Source organism: Hevea brasiliensis, chromosome 11 (assembly GCF_030052815.1).
Source record: "Hevea brasiliensis isolate MT/VB/25A 57/8 chromosome 11, ASM3005281v1, whole genome shotgun sequence".
Taxonomy (NCBI): domain Eukaryota; kingdom Viridiplantae; phylum Streptophyta; class Magnoliopsida; order Malpighiales; family Euphorbiaceae; genus Hevea; species Hevea brasiliensis.
Genome location: NC_079503.1, coordinates 73,050,925 through 73,068,190, shown reverse-complemented (window position 1 = coordinate 73,068,190; position 17,266 = coordinate 73,050,925). Strand labels below are relative to the sequence as shown.

Here is a 17,266-nt window from a genome sequence, read left to right as displayed (position 1 = left end):
AAAAAAATATTTTTTATTGACCTATTTTTTAATGGCCCAAACGCTTGAAAAAGTAAACATACTTTAAAAAAAACGTATTTTTCACAAAATAGATGTGCAAATCAATTTTTTTTTTACTATAATTAGATATCTTATAATTATAATTTGGAATTTTTAATTATTATTTTACAAATTTCATCATGCAGCTAAAAACGTAATAGCACCTAATATTTTAAACAAAAAATTAAGAATTTCTATCAGAATCATATCAATTAGAGTTATATGTGTGGAAATCATCCAAACTACATATTAGATTAGATCAATTATTCCATTGTGATTGATTTTATAAAAATATTCAATAAGTTGTAAATTTTTGATAAATTCGTCTTCTTGATTATTATTATTATTATTAGTATAGAGCTTTCACTAATTAATCAGAAAACTAGCAAGCAATTTTGGCTAGACCAGCTGCATATGCATTAGCAGAGACAAATAGAAAAAAAAAAAAAAAAAAAAGCAAACATCCAAGACGGCATGGCCATGCACGACGAGAAATTAAGAATTAGTGACGAAATGATTAGTTACATATTAAATATACCCGCAAGCAAATTTGCAACCGGATAACTCCATTAATATGAGCTTGTGATCAAATTCATAAATGGCATTTCATAAAATCTATTCATTGTAAAGAAAACTGAACTTGTCTCAAGAGCTAATTTAAAGGCAAAAAGTTTAACTAAATCTTATTTAATTTGAACACTTTATTCCAAACTAATATAAGATAATTCAAGCAATATAAGCTGATATCATGTAGAGAAAATAGATCAAACTTAACTTTACTAAAAAATTAGCTCAAGGGAAAAAGATTTATCAAAATCTTATGTTTAAATTAAATACATTATTCCAAGTCAAATATGGAATAACATCCATTAATAGCAAATCTTTCTTTGATAAATTAGGGCTTTTAATTTAGAACTCATAAATGATACCCATAACAGCCATCCATCAATCTCTCTCTTCCTCTCTCTACAACATGGCAGCAACAATTAAGAGTGAGCACTCATTTATTTTAACCAAAAAACAAAATCAAACTGATTTAATTCGGCTTTTTAGTTCAATTATTTAGCTTAATAGTTAGGTTTCAATTTTCATTTTTAAAAAATTTCAGTTCTTCAATTCGGTTCGATTAATTTAGTGAAAAAATCAAATTAACCAAACCGAATCTATTTTATTCCCTCATGATGCTACGTCGTTTAGACCCTTCCCAACTATTGGTATTTAAAGTCCTCTTATATTCCCTATGAGCTGTGACTTGGCCCAAGCCCAATGCCATTCTTCCTCTTCAGCTGCTTTCTTCTTCTTCTTCTTCTTCTTTTTCCTTAGTTGTTCTCCCTTCCTTCTTCCTCAGTGATATTTCCTCTGCCCGACGACTATCCTTGTGATGGTCTTGGATTGAAGAATCAAAGCATCGAAAGGTTGAAGATGACTGCATCGCCTATTCTGCATGTTGAAGAATCAAAGTCCTTCGCCTTTGTGATGGCCTCATCACGCAACTGACTCTTCGCCTCGCCTGCGCTTCATCATCACACAATCGACTTCCTCGCCTAAGCTATTTTCAAGATTGTTTTGAGTGTTGTATTATATATACAGGTATTTTAGATTCGTTGATTTGTATTGTAATCACCTAAATTTGCAAATGTGTGTTGTGTTGTTTATTGCAGATTTGTTATATATTTTAGGTAAAAATGTGTTTGAGTTAATTGAGAATTTTATTTTGAGTTGTCTATCTTTTGGTGATTTTTAGTTTGTGATGGTGAATTTAAGATTTGCGGGGATTTGTTGTGGGTCTGGGGAAAGTGTTTTGGCTGTGTATTCATGGAATGGGAAAAGTGTCATGGAACCAATCAAACCAAACTGAATCGATTTTTTTTGTTTGGTTCAATTCAGTTTTAATCATAGTTTGGTTTCGGTTTAGTCTACAAAATTGAATCTTTTCATATTATACTTCCCATCATATCATTTAAAGTCTTCTTTATTTGATAAATCTTTTTCTCTTTGAGAAATATCTCTATCTTATAAATATTTTCTCTCTCCAATAAATCTCTCTATCCATTTAATTATTTAAAAATCTTCTAATTAAATACAATAAAATTTTTTTTAGTTTATTTAAGAATGTTTACTCTCTTTACAAATGTTTCTGGTTTTAGGATTTTTTTTGTCTAAATTCAGTTAATTATAGAGTCAAGACATAAGATGTATAGTAGGATTCACTTATTAAATATATGGGTTTCATATATTTATATCTTAAGTTCATGATGAATTAGGTCTAGTTAAGAATGTAAGTGGATTAAGCTACTTGTGCGTGAGCTACTTAAGACTCGACTAGATTAAAGCACAGTCGGTTCGGCTCATTTAGAAAACGAGCTGAGTTTGAAGTTGAATTTTAAGTTTGTTTAATAAATGCGCTGAGCATGAACTTAGCAGTATTTAGCTCGAGCTCGAGTTTGAGCCACTCGTTTATAAGCTTGTGAGTTGGCTTGTTAAACAGACTTGCAATTTGACTTGTTAAACAAGCTTTTGAACTAGCTCATGAATAAGTTTGTAAATAGGATTGTTTTAATGCTCATATTTATAAAAATATTTATATTAGTAACCGTAATTTATAATATTGTGAATATATTTAATTTATTTATGATGGTTTTAAAAATAATATATAAAAAAAATGTTATTTAAAATTATAATATAATCAACATATAAAATATAGTTATTTATAATTTATTTTTTTAAATAAAGTTAATTTGTATAAAAATAAAATTAGAATATTAAATATATTATTACAATATAAAATAATATATTATTAAATATTATATTATTATATAAAATTATGATATAATCAAAATAAAAAGTACATTTATAAATATAATTATTTGTGATTTAAATATAGTTTTTATAAAAAATAAAGCTAATTTTTATATGAGAAATAAATTTAGAATATTATATAATATATAAATAAAAATTATTTTAAACTATTTTATCTATATTAAAGTACTAAATAAATTAAAACTTAACTATTTAGTTTTAGTAGTGGTCATATGATTTAAAGCATGAATGTATCTCTCTCTCTCTCTCTCTATATTTTAAACTTTAAAAGATTAAACTCCAAATTTAATAATAATTTATCTAGCTATTATTATTACTTTTTCTCTCTTTACGGTTGATCTCTCACTTATTTTTTTTATTAATAACAACTAATCTATCAATATATTATTATTGTTCTCTATATTATCCCTTTCCTAGTCTGCGCTTTTATAATCTTTTTTTTATTTTTTTTAAACTGTAAACTTTTAAAAGGTTAAATTTTAAGTTTAACATTAATCTATCTTCCTTATATATATTTTTAAATTTAGATACGTACTTTTTTAATTACTGTTGTACTTAATATTAACTGTCTACTTATTTCATATAAATTAAATTGTTCATATCTTAAATAGAATATTTGTAATAGGTGTAAAGCACCAAATATAATTTGATAAATTAAATAACTTAATATATGTAAACTTTTTAAACTTATTTAAATAAATTAAATATAAAAATAGTAAAAACACTCAATTATAATATATTTATATAAATTTTAATAAATTAATTTATTAACAATACAAACTCATTAACAATGCAAAAAGTAATATATTTTATCATAATAACATTAGAAAAATAAATAATAATTTAATTATAATTAAAACTATATAGTTTTGATTCAAAACTATGTAATTTTGAATTGAAAGAATAAAAAATAATTAATTTTATTTAAATTATGATAATGTTGTAATTTGTATTATTTTAAAATAACTTACAATATATTTTAAACTGTTTTTCTTATTATTTTATATTATTATGATTATGGACTCATATAATAATGTAGTATGAAAATAATTGTGAGTTAAGATCGTATAATAACTGTCGAGCTCGAGCTCAAACTTATCAAACTCAAGCACAAGCTCAAACTCGAGCTTATCGAATTTGAGATCTAACTTATCGAACTTGAGCTTATCAAGTTTGCGTTTAACTTTGTTTTAATGAATTTATCAAGTTTGAGACGAGCCAAACTTGAGCTTGGCTCATTAATATAATAAACGAACTTAAAACGAACTGAACTTGAATTTAACATATTTTAAACAAGTTAAGCTCAAGCCTTAATGTTGAAAGCTTGAACCGAGCTCGAGCTCGAGTCTAAATTAATATTAATAAACCAAGTCTGAACAAGTCAAAGTTTGGCTTGACTTGATTCGCTTACAGCCCCCTAGGTCTAGGTAAATATTTCCCTGTTTTTGATACTTGTTTATTTAACTTGTGCACATTTTATCCTTACAACTCGTTTGATTGTTTTTATTACTTGAATTAAATTTTATACTATTTTTTTTGACCTTTTGCATATTTTATAATGCATATTTAATTTAATTTGATTTGATATTTATTATTATTATATATATATTAATTAATTAATTAATTAATTAATATGGGAAATAAAATATTTAATTAATAAGAATTAAAAATTTTAAGATTTTTCTTAAAAATTATATTACTTTGATTTAAAAGGAAAAAAAAAAAATCTTAGTTTTGTTCCAAAGAGAAATAAACATAACTAGCTAAAACTATGTAGTTTGTTCCATACCAAAACTACATAGAAGACAACATAAAAGTGGCAGCATAAGAGATTCTCCAGGTTCTATTTGCTATTATATCTAAGCTCTTTGACCCAGATGAAACATTATCCTCTCAATTAATTTTAATTTGCTGTAATGATTATGTTGCGGCATTGCAAAGGATGATTGGCTGGTGGAGTTGCAGGAAATGATAGGCTTAATTTCATCAACGGTCTCTCAACTTTGAGATTATATCATCACTTATGAGCGTGCAATCGATTTATCCAGTTTTGAATTCAACCAAACTGAAAAAAATAAGAATCAAATCACTGATATTTTTAGACCGAATCAAACTGAAGTATTAAATAAATAGAATTGAATCAAACCAAAATATTTTAATTTGGTCAGTTCATTTCAAAATTCTTAGAATTCCCTCATTTTCTCGTTGTTTCACTAAAGCCAATCAAGAAGAAATATATTCTTTTATCTTTGAAATTCGTTCATTTTATTTTCTTTTATTTTATTCTCCTTCAACTCAATAAGATTACATAAAGAAAAATAAAAATTGAAGAAAAAAATAAAGAAAAACCTCAAATCAGAGAACTGTTATAGTAACGTGCAACAACAATAGTGCAATGATGAAACGAAGACCCAACATAAACCCAAATCTCAATATAAACCCACGCCCAAATGATGAAACATAAGAAAAAAAAGAAGGAGAAGGAGGCACAAAAGCAAAGAGTGAGCCAGCTAAGCCACAAGAAGAAGAAGAAGAAGAAGAAGAAGAAGAAGAGCGGGCACAACCATGCATCAAGGCATCGCGAGGAGGCACAAAAGCAAAGAGCTAACTAAGTCGCAATGAGTAAAGAATTGGTTGAGGCTGAGGCAAGTCGCACATAGTGAGAGACAACAGAATGATGCGACACAGAGAGAAAGAAAGAGAGGAGAAGGGAGTACCTAAGCAGTCGGGACTTAAGGAAATGGATTTTAGATTTTGGCACAAAAATGTGAGGAAGACATTTAGTATTGAAATCAAAAAGAAATGATAATTAAGGAAATGACTTTTAGATTTAGGCTTTTGGGAAGCAAAAATGGGCTGACTTTGAGTATTAATGGACATCATTGGTTTTATATAATAAAAAGGTAAGAAGCAATTCATGTTAGTCGATTCAGTTTTTTCTTGATTTTTTAATTTAAAAATTGAATTAAATTAAAAATTAAAATTTGCTAAAATTTTAAATTGGATTAAATTAATTTAATTTAGTTTGATTTTCTGTTAATAACCATTAAATGCTCACACATATTATTACTGTTTTTTAACATTAATTTATATAATAAAAATATTCAAATTTCAATTTCATATCATCCAAGATTAAATTTTATTGAAAAATAACAACGCCACAAGATATATATATATTTTTTTTATAAAATTGAGGATAAACTTATTTTACCTGGCCTTGTTTAGTTCTTTAAAGCTTTATTTTTTTTATTTATTTTATTAAAAAAAAAGTCTAAAAGGGTAGACTTAAGATCTTTGCTAAAAGAAGTATTTTTCGAATTGAAGTTCCAAGCTCAACACTAAGTCGTTTTAAGCTAGGGTTACTTAAGAAAAACCTAGGTTAACTTTTTTTTTTGAGCCGCCTACCATTTCGTTCAAATCTACTCACTTTCTTCTCTCTCTCTATATAAGCTCCACTTGGTTTGGCTCTTGGTTTGATGTATTTCTTGAAATCTTTTTCTTTTTCCTTCCTTTCTTTGTATTTTCTCTTTTCTTTTTCTTTGTTATAGCTTATTCTTTGTTGTTTGCAACTGTATTGATTTAGGATTTACCTTCCTTTTCATACAAATCTTGTTAATTTCTTTGTTAAGTTTTGATTTTGAAATTGATGTTTGATTATCTTTTATAAAGATTGCATTGAATAGAAGGTTTAGCTTTGTGTATTTTTTGAATTGGGCAGTGTTTGGAGTTCTTTAAGAGTATATCATTTGGAGCTTTTTTCATCTGTTAGCTTCTAATCACATAATAGGCTGAAAAGGGTATATGAAATATGCAAAATTTCTTTCCTTTTTATTGGTTAATTTTGTGAAATATATGAATGAGCCTGTGATGCATAGAAAATGTGTCCGTACAATCTAATGATTTCTATATCTTGATGCATTGAAATATTTTTTGAGGCCTTTTCGAGTCTTTTTAATCCTTATTTTTTGGGTTTATTGTTTCAAAAAAGAAGAATAATTTATTGATAGAAATCACGGTGAAAGGGCATTGATGATGAAAATTGTACCATCAAACTATGAGAGCTCAAAAGTTAGCTTGTTGATGTTCATTAATCTCTGAGCCTTTTCTTTCTACATGCAACTTTGATCTACGGTGGATTTTATTTCTTTTTTTTTGTTCTTTCTTTTTAATATATTTTTAATAATCAGGATCTCATAAGGGGAAACAAAATGAAGTTGGAAAGGCAAAAAAATAGAGTTTTTGGATTGCTTTGATCATCTATAGCGTTTTTTTAGTGCTGTACATTGCCGATATTGATTTGGTTGTGAGATTCTAGCAATTTCCTCACTTTTCTTCTTGAGTCTTGTGCATTTAGATGTAGGCACATGCTCATTTAAATTTGTTTTTGAAATTGTAAGAATTTTTTTTTTAATGCTTGTTGGTTCAAAGCTTCAGCTTTTATGGGTCCCTATCTCTGTAAATCATGTATAGCTTGTATGCATTATAGTTTAGTTCAATCTCCACAAATTGTTAGAATTGATGTATTATCCATAAATAGCGTAATTAGTTATGGAAAATTAAATCTTGTAATGGATGATAATGCTTTGACCTATCTAAATAGGACGAGTATTGTTCTTTTCTATGTATCTTTTATTTCTTTTTCCTGAACATTAATAGAATGAAGAATATGAATTCACAAATGATTTCAACTACTTGTTAGGTTGAGCACTTAGCTTTCAGTTACAAGAAAATCATGTTATGTGCTTTCCATAGGTCAAACTTTGTTATTCTCCATGGCATGTGTAAAGGCAACAAGTTAGAGTCTTTGATGCACTTTCTTAATAGTGATTTCAGTGCTGTACGTTGCCAATATGAATATGGGGCTAATATTCTGGCATGGCTTCTTATTAGTTAGGCTTATGCATTCAGATCCTCCCACATTTGACTTGTGTACATCAAGAAGTTGTGCATTTGTATTGACTAATTATGTTTGTATGACGCTGTGAATAAAGAATATCAGTTAGACTTTGATGTGAACAATTGGCATGTGTTGGTATTTTTTTTCTGTATGTTTCAATGCTACACTCTATATGCAATATGTTCATTTGAGTCTCCATCAATTCTAACAAAATTTTGCTTTTTTTTTTTTTATTATGTTAGCAAAGGGCAAATTTAGGGTTTATAGGAAGTGGTGTCTCCTCTGCCATTTAGTTGCTATCAATGGCCTCTGATTTGTGTCATTCACTCTTTCTTCAGTTTTTTGTAGACTCTATCTCGCCTTCACCCTCTACTGAGCTTGGTATTACTGGAAATATGAGAAAGTGAAGTTAATTTTGTGAAATATATGAATGCAGATGGGCCTTTGATGCATAGAAAAATTGTCCATACCATCTGATGATATGGATCTCTTGATGCATTGAAACATCTCTAGCTTTTGAGGCCTTTATGAGTCTTTTTAATCCTATTATTTTGTTTTTTTTTTTTTTAAAAAAAGAAGAATAACTTATTAATAGAAATCACAGCCAAAGGGCCTTGTTGATGACAATTATACCATCAAACCATGAAAGCTCAAAAATAAGCTTGAAGATCTTTAATTCTTAACTCTCTGAGCCCTTTTTCCCTCTATTTTACTTCAACTTTTGTTGTTTCGATTTCTCTTTGCTTTTTTACTTGAAACAATGTTGCGTTCGATTTATGGCAGCTGTTAGTTCTTTCTCTTTCTTTTTTAATAACCTAGATCGCTTATGGAAGAAAATAATAACTTGGAAGGCATAACATTTTTAGTGCTGTACATTGCCAATACTGATATGGTGCAAAGATTCTAGCATTTTCCTTGCTTTTCTTTCTTAAGGTTTATGCATTCAGATGTGCCACACACTGTTTATGTTTTGATTTTTGTTTCTTGTTAATCATAAAGTTAAGCATTATGCGTCCTTGTCTCTGTAGTTCTTAAATAGCTTATATTGCATTATAATTTAATTTAATCCCATCAAGCTCTTAGAATTGATGAATTATCTAGAAGTGCAGTAATGGAAAAGTTAGATTGAACAAGGATAATGACACTTTGACTTATGTTTTTAACTTTTATTTTTTTCACCTGAACATTTAATAGAATGAAGAAAAATCTGAATGAATCTATACAACTGATTATTTGTTGGGTTGAGCTTTCAGTTTCAAGAAAATCTTATTATGTATCTCTTAAATGTCAAGACTATGTTATGTTCCATTGTATGTGAGAGAGGCAACAAATTAAGACTCTCTGATGTGCTCTCTTAATAGTGTTTTCAGTGCTGTACGTTGCTGATATGAATGTGAGACTGGAGGTGGGAGCTTAGATTTTGGTGTCATCTTATGCAATCAGAGGTTCACTACATTTAGATGTTCCCATATTTCAAAATTGTACATCGCTCTGTGCTGCTTTTGTGTTGACTAATTATGTTATATGCTATAAGCAAGATGATTCTTCTAGTCTTTGAAATTAGCTCTTGCAATTTTATGCTTTGTTTGAGATTGTAGGTGGGAAGCCAAAATTTTGTATCTCGAAAAAGTATTATTTTATATGAAAAAAGTTTAGTTATTTTGGAGTTTTATGATTGAAATATGTTAAATTTAATTTTTAAATTAAATTTCAATATTTTTTAATTAATATATAGTGCTTTTCTTTATAGTAGATTTAATTTTTAACTGTATTATATAGCTTTCTAATTAGTTCGATTTGATTTTATTTATAGGTTTGGTTTGGTTAGAGTTGAGCACTATTAGATTTGAACCGAAATAATCAACTAAACTACATAGTTATTAAAGGTCTAAGGCACACCAAGGCGTCAAGGGTCTTGGAGCCTAGGTGCAAGCCACACGCGAGCAAAATGAGGTGCAAAAAAAAAAATAATTCAAAAAAATATGAATATTCCATTAAATTTCAATTAGCATAAACCTAAACATAATAATAAATAATAAATATGAGGTAATACGAATAATTTTGCAATCCAAATAGAATAAAAATGAACTATATTTTAAGAAATTAATATAAAGTGTCACAATCCTAAACTTATTAACATAATAGACACTAGTCACTGTAGTAATCAAAACCAAAGAAAGTAGTTAACTAGTTACAAAATAACTAGTTAACTACTTCTCGATCTATTTCAAGTGTAGCACTGGTAATCAAAACTTAAGTACTAATTACTAATTGCAAAATAACTAGTTAACTACTCTTCAATCTATATCAAAAGTAGCATTAAAATCTTCTTCATCTTCCTCTACAGTTTTGTCCTCTTTATACTCATCTTCTTCAAAATCAATATCTTTATCTTCTTTAGAAGATGTCTCTTCTTTAAGTAAAGGAGTATCAGTTCTAGATGGTGGCTTTTCTTTACGCTTTGACATAGATCTTGAAGCAACTATAAATGCTAAATTTTTTTTCTTCCCAGATCTAATGTTGTAGGCATCTTCTTCAACTCTAATAGCTTCAGCAATCACATTCCAAGTCAAATTGTCATCCTCAAACACAAGTTCATCATTTTTTAACTCTTCCTCCATTTGACTCATCAACCGTTCATTACTATCATTTATGTCTTTCAATGAAATGGAGTCAATGTGGTCACGTGCATCATATCAGAGCCTTAATGCCCGATTATACTTCACAAATACCAAATCATTCAATCTTTGCTGAGTGAGCCATTCAATCTTTGCTGAGTTACCATATTTATTCTTTTACTATGAATATGTAAATATAACAATTTTAATAAGTAATTTTTAATAAAGAATAAATTAAGAGCATGCTTACATGCTTAAAGATACTTAAATTATGTTCACAACCAAATGCACTACAAGTGAGTCTAACCACTTTTATTGCAAAATTTCTCAAATCTAGAGTTGAAGCTCTGTAAGCATTCCACCATTAAGCTATTAATAAAATAATGCATATTAATTATGATAAAAAAAAAATTGCAAGATAAGATTAAATGCTTATGATTAAAATTATGTTACCTGGAGATATTGTTGTTCGATTCCTAATTGTCACAGGCATCCCAAATATGCCAACACTCTTTTGATACAAAAGTAGTTGTTTCATGATTTTGTCTTGATCTTATTGGGTTGGAATCAACCTTTGCATAACTGTGTATAAACCAGTCATAACCTCTTCATCTGCAGTAACCTAAGTATTTGAATAAAAAAATTTAGGATTCAAATAATATCCAGCTGCATGCAAAGGTCAGTGGAGTTGGCTTTCTCATCATTTATCAATGATCTCAAACACTGTCTTTTATTTTTCTTCCTTTTCACCAAATGACTTTGCAATTACTTCTTTAACCCTATCTATGGCCTCATAAATATATCCCATTGCAAGCCTTTTCTCACCATCAATAATCAAAGCACACAAACTAATGGACTAAATATCTTTAAGATATACACCATAGTAGTCCAAAAACTAGGCATCATCACAATACTAGTCACTTTCTTATCAGCTTGCTCTTTTGTCCACTTACTTGTGGTCCATTTCTCTGAAGTAAACATCTTTCTCAAATTGGTCTTGTGCTTATGTATGCGTTGAAGGGTGAGAAAAGCAGCTGTATATCTTATGACAGTAGGCCTAATTAGTTCTCTTTCACCGATGAAGTGTCGTAACATGTTCACCATGCTTGGACGAACATAAATATAGCCATTCATTGTAACTGTCCCTTTTAATTGTGTTATGAAATTTAGGCATTTTCCTAATGTCTTCTAGAATCAAATCTAAGTAATGGGTAGTGCAAGGAGTCCAGAACAAGTGTGGACGCTTGACTTGTAACAACTTTCCTAAAAACAAAACAAATATGATAACATAAGTTTTTATTTACTACAATCGTGAATTAAAATGAAATTTAAATAATTTAATAAAAAATACAACTTAAAATTACTTGTGAGCACATAGTTGCTAGCATTATCTGTCACCACTTGAACCACAATAGCCTCCCAAACACGCTCCACAATTCTATCAAGCAACTCAAACATCTTCTTATCAGTCTTTGAATACTCTGAAGCATCCACAGACTCAAGGAAAACAGTTCCCTTTGGAGAATTCACTAAGAAATTAATCAAAGTCCTTTACTTTTTATCTGCCCAACCATCTGCCATTATAGAACAACCATACTTTACCCTTTCTTCTTCATAGGATTTCAATAAATTCTTCATATCAGTAACTTCTTTATTCAATAAGGGAACCTGCAATTCATGGTAACTTGGTGCCTTCAAACCAATGCCAAATTGTCCAATAGACTTTAACATCACTTGAAAACTTGGATAATTAGTAGCATTAAAAGGAATTGTTGCATCATACATCCATCGAGCTATATCCCTACATGCTTTTTCTCGCAATTTCTTTTTACATGCTTCATTTATGGTGGTTTGCTTCAACTTTGCATTTTTCCTATCTTTCACTGCCCTTTCTACATTTTGAGCCAAAAATACATCAATAGGACCCTTTGTCCTTGGCTTCTTTCTCATATTTGCAACTTTATTACTTCCTTGCTATGAGACTTCTATGTTTGCACCAATTTCATCTTCGTCTTCATCATTACCCATCCTTTTAACATCTTCAAAATCATGAAAAGAACTTTTATCAAAGTCCTTTGCTACAACCTTTTTAGCATATATTTTTGTATTTCTTCACGTACATGTGTTGGACACCTTTTACATGGTGGCATTGCGATGTCCCCCAGCCAAATGTTGCTTAGCTCGGTAAATCCCTCCATTTGTAACTTCATTACAAAAGTTACAAACAAGATCATTTGTATTTGGTGGCTTGAATAAATGCACATACTTCCAAGCAGGATCTTTTCTATTATTGTTACTTTTATCTCCAGGGGAAGCAAAAGATGTTTCGGTGTCCATCTTTTAAAACCAAACAAGAAATATCAACTCCCAATAGCAATAGCATAGCAAGTTTAGCAAAGCAATTTATGACTCACACACAAGTCATAAACACCCATTCAATTGTCATCTCAAATAATACTTGTATTCAAAAAATAAAATTTATAGTAAATAATATTTAAAATATTCAAGAAAGAATATTCAACAAACACCGATTAAACTATCTTATTTATTTACGTTATTACAGCAAAAAGCATGTTAATTATCAATATGTTAATAACTTAATTATCATTATATTACTTATGTTGCAACAAACACCTATTCACTGTTGCTGTGTTGCATTATCAGTAAATAATTTATTTATTGTAATTTTATTTATTTATGTTAATTTTCACTTGTCTTTTTGCTTTTTATCATATATAAGAAATTAAGAGTTACTAGGTTACATGTGACAGACAATCAACAAATAGCCAAATATTGAACAGAGAATTGAAAGAAACAACAGCAAAAAAAAGCAGCTAGTGTCATCAACGAGCAACTTGCATCATCAAAAAGCACAAAGTAGCTGGTGTCATTAAATAGCAAAAATCAACTGAAAAGTTAAAAAAAAAAAGCAGATGCAATATAGGTGAAACCCTAAATCACCGAAAATTTCAGCAATATAACAGGGGAAAAATTGAAAAAAAAAAGAGCATGCTAGCAACAACCATTGCTTGAAAACCAGCAAGAATGAAGAAAAGAAGAATAAAAAAAGCAGCAACCATGGCTTGAAAACCAGCAAGAAGGAAGAAAAGAAGAATAAAGAAAGGAGAAGAAATCGATGATGAGAAAGAAAGGAAGAAAGGAAGGAAGGAAGAAGAAATAGAAGAGAAAGTAAAAAATAACAAACCTGAATCTTCTCCTTCAAAAGGTTAACCAAGTTTCTAGAATCTTCTTCTTCTTCTTGTCTTCTTCCTCTTGACTTCTTCTTTTCACTTTTTTTTTTTAAACTTCTAAAAGCGACTGCTGTTATGGAGTGGGGCTAGTTATAAAAGTCCTCTTCATTAAGTAGGCTACCTGGGACTGCCGAGGTGCGCCTGAGATGCGCCTTGAGCCGGGGTGTGCCTGGAGCTTAGGTAGCACCTTCTCAATGTTGCCCGCCTGGACTGTTTTAAGGTGCAAGCAGCTGAGCCTCCATTGCCTGGTGCCTGGGATACGCCTTTAACAACTGTGCCGAACTGATTAAATTTGGTAATTCGGTTTGGTTTATACGATAATTTGATTTGTTTTGGTTTTTATTTTTATAACATCCTCACTTTATGTAGTCCGTATGTCCCACTGTTCCGACGACTAATGTCTGCCCCGGAAAGTCGAAATATCTGGAACTACACTTAATTGACAGTGAGGAAGTATAAAATAATGAAATATGTGATGAAAAAAATTAAGAAAAAATAAAAGAGATAAAATGTGACTAAGTTAAATGAGTCGAATCAGTAGCGATGGGTGACCGCACCGGAAGTTACGGCGAAAACTGTTGACTAGCCCTGGATTGTAGGAAACCCCGGAAAATATTTTCGGGATTGAATTAAAGGTCTACTGAGGTGTAATTAACATTGGAAATGTCAAAGAAAAATTAATAAATTAGTATAAATAAAAAATGAAAATTAAATAAATTGGAGGGTTAAGGACCTAATCGGTAGCACCGAAAAATTTAAAGTACAACTGAAGAGGGGCATTTTGATCAATTGACTCCTCGAGTTAACTTTTGACCTCAATGTCCATTAAAAATAAGTGATATTAAAATTTTGAAAATGCCATGAAAATAAGAGATTTTACACATAATGTGATTAAAGGAATTATAGGAGATTAATTGAAATATTAATAAGTTTAATTATTATAACATTAAACTATACTTAGTGGAGTATATATATCAATTAACCTAAAGTTAGTGGACCACTATATAAGTACATATGGGACATATTTCATCACTTGGAAAACCTCATTTTCTTCATTTCAATTCCATGGCTGAATGGTCCTTCTCCCAAACCTCCATGGCTGCATCATGTAAGAGCTCCATCTTCTCCATGATCAAGCCATTATTTCTTCAAGTTCCCTTCATGAAAAATGATCCTTACATCATGGGCAACACATAGGCAGCAAAAAGAAGAAGTTTGAGTGAGGTTTTACAAAGCTCAAAATAAGGTTAGTGCTAATTTCCCTTCCTCACTTAATCTTTGATTTAAGGTTGTGATGAGTGTAATTGTTGAAAAATTTGAAGAAAAAGATGAGTATTTGATGGAGCATGAATTTGACAGCCATGGAAATTAAAGGGTTTTAATTTATTTTGATATGAATTGGATGGGTAATGATATGGATTGAGATAATTAGATGTTGGAGCAAATTAATTTCATGTGTAAGTTAAAATTGGGAATTTGAATGAAGTTTTTGAAAGAAGTATGGAAGATTAGTAAAATTGTCAAATTGGCAGCCTTGATGAGCTTGAATATGAATTAATTTATGCCTATAATTGTTGATTATTGATTTTAATTATTGGGATCTAAGTGTTAGAGTTAAATTGCAAGTGTACATGTGAGGTTGACAATGTGAATTGGGGCTTTGAACAATGTTTGAAGACTTGGACAATTGAATTTGAAATTGGTAGCCTTGTGGTGTAATGAAAAGTGCTTAATTTCATGGATTTTTTTGATGAATTATGGTACTAAGGAATTAATAGAAATATATGTAAATTATTGATGGAATTCCATGTATTAGTGAGGTGATATCATGTATAAATTATGTAAATGTTGATTTTGTGATTTAGAGTTGTATTTGGTGTATTGAGGATTTGTACATTCTGCCCAAATTGACCATAATGAGATGTGATGAATGATGTTAGTATGTTACCAATTCAGAAATTAGCTATGGGGAGCTAAGGTATAGAAATTTGAATGTATAGTTAATTGGTATTTAAGAATTGTATAAGGACAGTATACTTTGGAGCTATAACCCTAATTGTGTAACCCCAATTGGTATGAGGCCAATTGGAGGTAAAACTAGACACAAAATGTGCCACTTTCATGTGGAAACATTGTTAAAATTTTGTCCAGAAAGTGACCATAAATTGGACCTAATCCGGATTTGGTAGTGTGTAAAACCTAAAATCTGACCATATGAACAGTAATCACGTAATTGGCCATAACTTCCTGCAGACAGGTCTAAATGACCTGAATTTTATACCGATGGAAAGTTTAGATATAGGGCTACAACTTTGGTGAAGATCACAGAATCTAGAAATGCCATTTACTAAGTCAAATTGCTTGCACAAGTTGAGGTATCAAAACTGTCCAGAACTATTGCAACCCAGAATTTGACCATATGAGTAGTAGTCACTCATTTGGCCATAACTCACTCTAAACAAGTCAAAATGACCTGAAGTTTATATCAATGGAAATCTTAGACATATAGCTACAACTCTTATGAAGACACCAAAGCCCAAAAATAACAAGAACCAAGTCAATTTGCTTGCCCAATTTAGGGTACCAAATCTGCCAGAATTGAATTTGTCCTAAAAATGACCTAACTTTGTATTAAAAATGCAATCTGTCCAGCTTTAGTAAATTGACCATATCTTGGTCTATACAACTCAGAATGATATGAAATCAGTGGCAAAAATTTAATAAGACATAGACCTATAAAATTGCTTCTTTGACTAGAATCTAAAAATCAAGGGAAATAGGACATCTAGCTAGATTAATCTAGCATACTAAAACTGAAAAATTTACATTATCATGCAATAAGTCTTAGAAATAAAATTGGCAATAAATGCCAACTTGTGATAATTGTAAAATGTATTATAATAGCAACATATTGAGATGCAAATTGTGACATGTTGATACTAGAATCAACCTATCCATGATGCATAAAAAGGTCAACATTTTTGTTGACCAGTGAAAGGTATAATGACCTATAAACCCTAAAAATAAAGAATTAAATATTTAAGCTTGTAAATGCCCTAGTCTTGCCTAGTTGACTAGTTTAGATAGGTTAGCATGCCAGTAGGGTTCTGACAGCTGTACTGTAAATGGCTTCATGCCATATTGTGTTTTATGGCTTATTATGCCACACTGTGATTTTAATAGCCTATGGCTATACGGATTATGTTATTATACTCGGTTTATTGCCTGACTGATTATATGGCTTATTAGTCACACTTTTACACACCGAGAGGTACTTTGTTACCGATAGTGTGACCGCCCGAGGTACTAGGTACCCAATGCTATTTTAACCATTTATTCAGTCTGGTCAGTTGTATAAGCTACACGGGCAGTCAATTAAAACATTATTCAATTCAGGCAGTTAAGTTAAGTTAAGTATAATGAAATTTCAGTATAATTAAATTAAGTATTTAATGAAATGAATAAAAGAGATTAGCAATAGAAATATAAGAAAAATACAATTTGCAGAATCGTAGAGACTTAAAATATAATATAGTTAGAATAATTTGTATACTGGGTATTATTACTTAAAGGGTATAAACTTAGCACTTCCAAAGATGAACAAACTAGTATATAAGATAGTTGATACTAAAAATACCATA

General features: G+C 29.8%; 4 non-coding genes across 4 annotated transcripts; all 4 read left to right on the top strand.

Moving 5' to 3' along the window:
* Positions 1–6,718: 6,718 nt before the first annotated feature.
* LOC131171017 (small nucleolar RNA snoR117) lies at positions 6,719–6,798 on the top strand. Its single transcript, XR_009141776.1, has one exon. It is a non-coding gene; the product is annotated as a small nucleolar RNA snoR117 (small nucleolar RNA).
* An 82-nt stretch (positions 6,799–6,880) lies between these two features.
* LOC131171011 (small nucleolar RNA snoR116) lies at positions 6,881–6,961 on the top strand. Its single transcript, XR_009141770.1, has one exon. It is a non-coding gene; the product is annotated as a small nucleolar RNA snoR116 (small nucleolar RNA).
* Positions 6,962–8,195: 1,234 nt separating this feature from the next.
* LOC131171014 (small nucleolar RNA snoR117) lies at positions 8,196–8,281 on the top strand. Its single transcript, XR_009141773.1, has one exon. It is a non-coding gene; the product is annotated as a small nucleolar RNA snoR117 (small nucleolar RNA).
* Positions 8,282–8,365: 84 nt separating this feature from the next.
* Positions 8,366–8,451, top strand: LOC131171013 (small nucleolar RNA snoR116). The gene has a single exon (XR_009141772.1). It is a non-coding gene; the product is annotated as a small nucleolar RNA snoR116 (small nucleolar RNA).
* Positions 8,452–17,266: the final 8,815 nt, after the last annotated feature.